The sequence below is a fragment of the Mustela putorius genome, unplaced genomic scaffold (assembly GCF_011764305.1).
Source record: "Mustela putorius furo isolate JIRA1106 unplaced genomic scaffold, ASM1176430v1.1 tig00000179_pilon_pilon_pilon, whole genome shotgun sequence".
Taxonomy (NCBI): Eukaryota; Metazoa; Chordata; class Mammalia; order Carnivora; family Mustelidae; genus Mustela; species Mustela putorius.
This window is the reverse complement of record NW_025421305.1, coordinates 13790949-13800299: the sequence shown is the minus strand read 5'-3', so window position 1 is coordinate 13800299 and position 9351 is coordinate 13790949. Positions and strand designations below refer to the sequence as shown.

At 36.3% G+C, this 9351-nt stretch overlaps 1 non-coding gene across 1 annotated transcript; it reads left to right on the top strand.

Moving 5' to 3' along the window:
• Window positions 1-6404: 6404 nt before the first annotated feature.
• Window positions 6405-6567, top strand: LOC123391135. Its single transcript, XR_006605746.1, has one exon. It is a non-coding gene; the product is annotated as a U1 spliceosomal RNA (small nuclear RNA).
• Window positions 6568-9351: the final 2784 nt, after the last annotated feature.

Sequence of the window (9351 nt, the reverse complement as noted above, 5' to 3'; positions counted from 1 at the left end):
AAAAAGACAAAATGTGACAGATACATGCTCCAAAAGAAAGAATGAGAAAAAAAATTCAGAAAATTTAACTAAATGAAATGAAAATAAGCAATATATCTGATGAGAATTTAAAGATAGTTGGCTGGAAATAAGAATGGAAGAAATCAGTGAGATCTTCAATAAAGAGATAGAAAATACTAAAAAGAACCAATCAGAGTTGAAGAATACAATAACTGAAATGAAAATGTAATAGAGGGAACCAGCAGTAGATTAGAGGATATAGAAGAATGTACCCAGGTAATGGAAAGCACGCAGCTGAGGAACAAAAACGGAAAAGAATTTTTAAATGAAGATAGAGAAATCTCTCAGACATCATCAAATATTGACACAGTAGAGGTCCCATAAGAAGAGAGAAAGGGGTAAATATTAATTTGTGTGTGTGTGTGTGTATAAAACTTATGTATGAAGAAATAATAGCTGAGAATTTCCTAAATCAGTGAAAGAAACAGATGTCTGATTCCAAAAAGCAGAGTTTCTTTTTTTTTGTTTTTGAAGAATTTATTTATTTGACAGAGACATCACAAGTAGGCAGAGAGGCAGATGGGGGGGGGGAGCAGGCTCCCTGTTGATCTGAGAGCCCTATGCAGGGCTCCATCCCAGCACTCTGGGATCATGACCTGAGCTGAAGGCAGAGGCCCAACCCATTAAGCCACACAGGTGCCTCCCAAAAAGAAGAGTTTCAAACAAGATGAACCTAAAGAGGTCCACACTATGACATGTAGTGTCAAGGATTAAAGATAAAGAGAATATTAAAAGCAGCAACAGAGAAGCAAAAAGTTACTTAACAAGGCAAAACTTACAAGGTCATCAGCTGATTTTTCATCAGAAATTTTGAAAGCCAGAATAAAGTGGCATGATATACTCAAAGTGCTAAAGGAAAAACCTACCCCAAGAACACTAAACAAGGTTATCATTCAGATTAGAAGGAGAGATAGTTTCCCAGATGAACAAAAGTTAAAGGATACAATGGCTACTAAACCAGCCTTATAAGAAATGTTAAATGGACTACTATAAGTGGAAAATAGTCATAATTAGATTTAAGAAAATAATGAATAAAAAGATAAACTATGACAGCATATACATAAAATGTGGAGGAGGTAGTAAAAATGGAAGTTTTTTTTTTCTTTTTTAAAGAATATGTTTCCCAGGACCCTGAGATCATGACCTGAGTTGAAGGTAGAAGCTTAGCTGACTGAGCCATCCAGGTACCCAAGCCTCTAGAAATGTAATAAGACTGAAATCATGCCATGCATCTTTTCCAACTACAATGGTATGAAATTAGAAATTAATCACAAGAAAAAAACTGGAAAAAACCCACAAACACATGGAGGTGAAACAAGATACAAACTACCAATGTTCTGATGAAGCAATAAAGAATAAATTAAAAAAAAAGTACATGATGACAAATGAAAATGAAACACAATGGCCCTAAATCTTTGGGATGCAGTGAAAGCAGTTCTAAGAGGGAAATATATAGTAACACTGGCCTACTTCAAGAAACAAATAAAAGCTCAAATAAACAAGCTTACACCCAAAGGAACTAAAAAAAAAACAAAACAAAAAAACAAAACCCAAAACAATAACAACAAAAAAACCAAAAAACAAACCAAGGCAAGTAGAAGGAAGAAAATAATAAAGATTGGAGCAGAAATAAATGATTTGTAGACTAATAAAGTAATAGGAAGATCAATGAAACCAAGAGCTGGTTCTTTGAAAAGATAAACAAAATTGATAAACCCTTAGCCAGAGTCAGCAAGAAAAAAAGAGAAAGGAGCCAAATAAATAAAATCAGAAATGACGGAGGAGAATAACTGACACCACGAAAATATGAAGGATTGTAGAGAATACCAGGAAAAATTTTTATGCCAACAAATTAGCCAATCTAGAAGAAACCAATACATTCCTAGAAACATACCATCTCCCAAACTAAATGAGGAAGAAATAGAAACTTGAATAGACTGATTACTAGTAATGAAATGAAATCAGTTATCAAAAAACTGCCAAAAAATAAGTCCAGGACCAGGTGGATTCATTAGCATTTAAAGAAGAGTTAATATTTATTCTCCTCAAAGTATCTCAAAAAACAGAAGAGTAAGGAAATCTCCCAAATATATTCTACAAGGCCAGCATTACTCTGATAGCAGACAAAGGTACTGCAAAAACAAAAACAAAAACAAAAAAAGCAAACCAAAACAAAAGACATTTCAAAAAAAAAAAAAAACCCACCAAAAAATATCCCAAAACAAAATTGCAAGCCAACATCCCTGATAAACATAGATGCAAAAATCCTCAACAAAATATTAGCAAACTGCATTCAATAATACATTGAAAGAATCATTCAGAATAATCAAGTGAGATTAATTTTAAAAATGCAATGGTGGTTCAATATTTACAAAACAATGTGATATACCACATCAATAAAACAAAGGATAAAAATTATATTATCATCTCGATAGATGCAGAAAAGCATTTGATAAAGTTCAGCATTCATTCATGATAAAATCTCAACAAAGTAGGTTTGGAGGAAATATATCTCAATATAATAAAGGCCTTATATGGAAAGCACACAGCTAACATTATACCTACTGGTGAAAACTGAGAGCTTTTCCTCTGAGATCAAGAACAAGACAAAGAGGTCCACTCTCATTACTTTTATTGAATACAGGAAGTCCTAGCCACAGCAGTCAGATGAGAAAAAGAAATCGGAAGCATTCATAATGGAAAGAAGTTGAACTGCCACTATTTATAGATGACATGATATTATACATAGAAGATACTAAAGCTCCACCAAAAAAAGTACTAGAAGTAATAAAGGAATTCATAAAGTTGTGGGATACAAAATTAATATATGGAAATCAGTAGCACTTCTGTATGTTATTAATGAAGTAGCAGAAAGAAAAATTAAGAAAACAACACCATTTACAGTTGCACCAAAAGTAATAAAATACCTAGGAATAACACAGCCATAGAGGGGAAAGACCTCTGCTCAGAAAACTATAAAACACTGATGAGAGAAATTGAAGATGACACAAATGGAAAGATACTCCATTTTCATTAATTGCAAGGACAAGTATTGATAAAATGTGCACACTACCCAATGCAATCTACAGATTTAATGCAATGCCAATCAAAATACCAACAACTGTTTTCACACTAGGAAAAAATAATCCTAAAATTTGTATGGAACCATAAAAGACCCCAAATGCCCTCCAGTTCCAACCATGTCATTGCAAATGGCAAGATTTTTTTATGGCTGCATAATATTCTATTGTATCAGCAAAATATGTCAATCAGAGAAAGACAATTATCATATGATTTCTCTGAGATGAGGAATTTAAGAGGCAGGGCAGGTAGTCATGGGGAGTCGGGACAGGAAGAATGAAACAAGATGGGTTCAGGAGGGAGACAAACCATAAGAGACTATAAATCTCAGGAAACAAACTGAGGGTTGCTGGAGGGGAGGGAGTGGGAGGGATGAAGTGGTTAGGTGATGGTCATTAGGGAGGATATGTGCTGTGGCGAGTGCTGTGAAATGTGTATCTGATGATTCACAGACCTATACCCCTAAAGCAAATAATACATTATATGTTAAAAAATATATATATTTTATATTTATATGTGTAAAATATATATGGAATATGTATATAAATATATATGTATACATATAGATATACATATATATGTACATATATACAATATAAATATACATTATATATATATATGTATATACATACATATATATGAGGAAGAAGAAGAGACACCAAGAGTGTGAACCCATAAAGAAAAGGCTATGCAAGGACACAGTGAGGAGGTGCCAGTCTGCTAGCTAGGAAGAGAGCTCTTATCAGAAACCAAATCTGCCAGAACCTTAATCTTGGATTTCTAGCCTTGAGAACTGAACTGTAAGAAAAGAAACTTTTGTTGTTTAAGCCACTCCAACTCTGTTTTTTTTTTTTTTGATTACAGCAGCCCTAGCTGACTAATGTGTTTAAATGTGACTGACTAGTTATATAATAAATAATAATAAAAATATTAATAGTACTATTAACCATATGTCAGGTAATATATCAAGCCTTATATATACATTATCTCATCAATACACTCAAAACCCTTGGTTAATAGTTATTGTTATCAGTATTTTATAGAAAAAGTAGTATAGGCTAAACAGGAAAATCACTGTATTCCCAAGCAGTGGAGAACTCATTGTCATTCCACTACAATAAAGCTCCATGTGACCATCTGCAGAGTTTAAAAAAAACAAAACAAAACAAATAGCTAAAGCAGTCTTGAGAAAGAACAACAAAGCTGGAGATATCAGAATTCCAGAGCTCAAAATATACTATAAAGCTGTAGCAATCAGAACAGTATGGTACTGGCAAAAAAATAGACACATAGATCAATGAAACAGAATAGAGAGCCTAGAAATAAACTTACAATTATATGGGATATTAATAAATTACAAAGGAGGAAAGAATATACAAAGTAGAGAAGACAGTCTTGTCAATAAAGAGTTCTGGGAAAATTGAACAGCTACCTCTAAAAAAATGAAACCGGACCACTTTCTAACACCATACACAATATAAACTCAAAATGGATTAAAGATCTAAATAGGAGTCCTGACAACATAAAACTCTCAGAAGAGAACACAGGCAGTAATTATTCTGATTGGTTTTAGCAGCATTTTTCTAGACATGTATCCTCAGGCAAGGGGATGAAATGCAAAGATAAACTATTCAGACTAAAACAAAATACAAAACTTTTGCACGGCAAAGGAAATCATCAACAAACCAAAAAGGCAACCTACTCAATGGAAGAAGATATTTGCAAATGATCTATCTGATAAGGGGTTAATACATAAAATATATGGAGAATTTAAACAACACCAAAAATCTGAAAATAATCCAATTAAAAAAGGACATGAATAGACATTCTTCCAAAGAGGTCACATAGATAGCCAACAGACATGTGAAAACATGCTCAACACCACTAATCACCAGAAAAATCCAATCAAAATCACAATATGGTATCATTTTATACCTGTTAGAATGCTTAAATCAAATAGATAAGAAATAACAAGTGTTGGTAAGGATGTGGAGAAAAGGAGATTATGGTATACTATTGGTGGGAATATAAATTATTACTGCTACTGTGGAAAACAGAATGGAAGTTCCTCAAAAAATTCAAAATAGGCATACCATATGATCTAATAATTCCACTAGCTGGTATTTACCCAAAGAAAACAAAAACACTAATTGAAAAAAGATATACATACCCTTATGTCTATTGCAGTATTACTTACAATTGCCAAGATGGGGAAGCAACGTCAGTGACCATGGATAGATGATTGGATAAAGAAGATGTGGTATACACGGAATGGGAGAAGATATTTGCAAATGACAGTACAAAGGGTTGATATCCAATATCTATAAAGAACTCCTCAAACTCAACACACACAAAACAGATAACCATCCCCCCAAATGGGCAGAAGACATGCACAGACACTTCTCCAATGAAGATATGTGAAAAAACGTTCATCATCACTACCCATCAGGGGGATTCAAATCAAAATGACATTGAGATATCATCTTACACCAGTTAGAATGGCCAAAATTAGCAAGGCAGTGAACAACATGTGTTAGAGAGGATGTGGAGAAATGGGAACCCTCTTACACTGTTGGTGGGAATACAAGTTGGTGCAACCACTTTGGAAAACAGTGTGGAGATTCCTTAAATTAAAAATAGAGCTTCCCTATGACCCTGCAATTGCACTATTGGGTATATGCCTCAAAGATACAGATATAGTGAAAAGAAGGGCCATCTGTTCCCCAATGTTCATAGCAGCAATGGCCACAGTTGCCAAACTGTGGAAAGAATCAGGATGCCTTTTAATGGACGAATGGATAAAGAAGATATGGTCCATATATACTATGGAGTATTATGCCTCCATCAGAAAGGACGAATACCCAACTTTTGTGGCAACATGGACGGGACTGGAAGAGATTATGCTGAGTGAAATAAGTCAAGCAGAGAGAGTCAATTATCATATGGTTTCACTTATTGGTGGAGCATAAGGAATAACAATGGAGGACATGGGGAGATGGAGAGGAGAAGTGAGTTGGGGGAAACTGGAGTGGGAGATGAACCATGGGAGACTGTGGACTCTGAGAAACAAACTGAGGGTTTTGGAGGGGAGGAGGATAGGAGGTTTGGTAAGCCTGGTGGTGGGTATTATGGAGGGTACCTATTGCGTGGAGCACTGGTACATAAAGAATGAATTCTGGAACACTGAAAAATTTAAAAAAAATGTAGTATACATGTACAATGGAATGTTGCCATTAAAAACAAACAAACAAAAAAAAGGATGAATATGTACCTGGCAGGGGAGATACCAAGATCACAAAGGTAGTTTCCCAGGGTGAGGCTTAGCCGTTGTTTTCCAGATATGCTGACCCCTGAGATTTCCCCAAATGTAGGACAACTGACTGCATAATTTGTGGTAGTGGGGGACTATGTTTGCATTTTCCCTTAAGAAAAAAAAAAAAAAAGGATGAGATTGTGCCATTTAGTGACAACTGGATCTGGATCGACCTGAGTAAGTCAGACTGAGAAAGACAAATACCCCTATGATTCTAGTCATATTTGGATCTAAACAAATGAAATAAACACCAAGAGCAGAATCAGATGTATAAATACAGAGAACAAACTAATGGTTGCCAGAGGGAGGTGGGTAGGAGGATGGGCCAAATGGGTGAAGGAGAATAGGAGATAGAGGCTTTCAGTTATGGAATGAATAATTCACGGGGATTAAAAGGCACAGCATAATGAATATAGTCAGTGAGACTATAATATCATTGTATGGTGACAGATAGTAGCTATACTTGTGGTGAGCATAGCATAATATATAAACTTGTTGAATCACTGTTGTATGCCTGAAACTGATGTGACATTGTACCAACAATACTCACATAAAAAAGGGGAGAAGGTGAGGATATTTTGACAGATCTGAATATTGTAAAAATTTACTTGTGTACTTTATATATTTGTAAAGGTCTGAATTATTTTATTTTTCTAACTCAAGGGTCCACCAACAGTAGCCCATGGGCCCAAACCAGCCTGTTATCTGTTTTTGTAAATCAAGTTTTTTGGAAGACAGCCATGCCCTTTGTTTACAAATGTCTATGACTGCTACTGTGCCATAGTAGAATTGATTACAGATAGTATGCCCATAAAACCTAAAATATTTACTACATAGCCCTCTCCAGGAGCAGTTTGCCAAACCCTGGTCTAGCTTAGCTGGATTATGATTAACGATTTGTTTGGTCATAAAGTAACAGTTTGGTATATTTAGAAAGCAAGTTATAAATAAGAGCTTTTATTTGAGGGTAATATACAAAAGTTTTTCTGGAAAAAATATACTTTTTTCTCCCAAAGATTTTGTGACATATTTAATTCTAGCTCTCTTTTTGCACTTCTGGGATTTTCCTCACTTTCTAATTTCTATCTAATGGATTGTTTGGCTTTGTTGTTTATTCTGCAGCTTGATATCAAGTCACACTTTCCTATCCTGAGCTTACTAAAACTTTGAGTCTTCTGAGGTCTTGTAGCTTAAAATTTTTTTTTTTTGCTTTTTTATTTTTTTATTTTTTAAACATGATAAAGAGCTCATGTTCATATTCCGTGCCAATAGCACTCAAGTTGTAGGGTCCTGGGGGACTTGGTTCTCTCACTGGCTGGGAACATTCCACAACAGTGTGGATATAGAGATTGTGTCTGAGTTCATTCTAGGATCCTTTTTCTCTTACGGGTGCCAGTGAGGTTATCCAGGCACGTCTGGTACTTTCTGTAGTTATTTGGTGAGGGGCTTCCAGAAACAGATTCTGCACTGGAGCCATAGCTTTCAGCTCTGTCTGCTGCTCTGACTGAAGCAAAGGCATATTAGTTTAAATATCACTTGAAGACTCTGCTATATTTCCAGAAATCCCTTTTGAGGAGATTAGTACCAGAAGAGTCCCATTTTTCAATGGAGAATTGAACAAACAAATCCCCTCACATCTTCCCTCATAATAAATCTGCTGCAGCTAGACTTCCATGAGAAATGACTGTGGATGATTTTTCTGACCATGAGGGAGGATGGGAGATGCCTTGGGGAGAGCCTTCTCTGTGCTCTCATATCACTTGAGGGTCTGTTGGAAGAAGAAATGTCTTGCCCTGCCCCTGAACTCATTTGTTTATAAAAGTGTGTAGAGCTCCTTCTGCATAGCTGTTCACTAATTCCCTTGGGCTACAGAGGTTCTACCTTGTGGTGGGGGAAAGGGTGTGGATGCTAACAAGAGAACGAGAGAGGAAGGGAAATACTTTTGCAAGTCCTGCTGTAAAGCTCCCAGCAGCTCGTGGCTATCAACGTTCCACATCTCTGTGTTCTGAGAAATGGGTATTTGGGGCAAGTATATAGCCACAGGGCTCCTGTAGCCCAGAGACCTTGCAACAGCATCAGCACAGCGCCTGATGCTGAGCTAGAGCTCAGCAGTGCCCCCTCAACTGCCAAACCTTCTATCTGAATGAAACCACTCTGGAAAGCAAGTCTCGCTTGAGGGCAACTTGTCAATGGTGCCAATTCAATTTTAACCCTATAGCCTCTTCCATCAAATGCTTGGCAGCCAAGAACTTTAAAGATTTCAGGTATTTTTTTTTTTTTTAATAATTCTACCCTACATAAAGAATTGTAACAGTCTTGTACCTGGTAGGCACTTGGTAAACATCCGTTTATTATGCATATCCTACAGATACCCCAAGGAATTTGTAGATTATGCAATTATTTTTTTCTTTACACTTTTTTGAAGTTTGGCCAATGGCCATAGCATCACAAAGATCCTGGAAGCTAGAAGCAGAAGAGCACAGAATGTTTCTGCAGAGATGGGAGTGTGCTCAGGGATTGCTAAATCCCTTCCTTGGCTTGACTTGCAGGGAACAAGTTCAGAAGACAGAAGATAAAGTCCTCTATCTTCATCTCTTACCAGAACATTGACAGGCCCAAATCAAATGAGCAACTTGGCAGGATGAGAAAGCAAGAAGATAATCCACTGTAAAAGGAAGTCTTTGTGGGTACCTAAGCAGGTGCGGAAAAGAGCAAAGGGACTCCGGCCTGCCTGGAGGAGAGAGGATGGTGTTCTGGAAAGGTTCAGAGTACATAAGGGAGGCAATAAGTCTCCCAGGGCTTACACAAGGTAACCAGACATATTTGAGAGAGAAAAAAAATACTTCCCAAATTCCTACTCTCCGTGTGCCAGGCTGAGGAGAGATCATGTGAAAAGA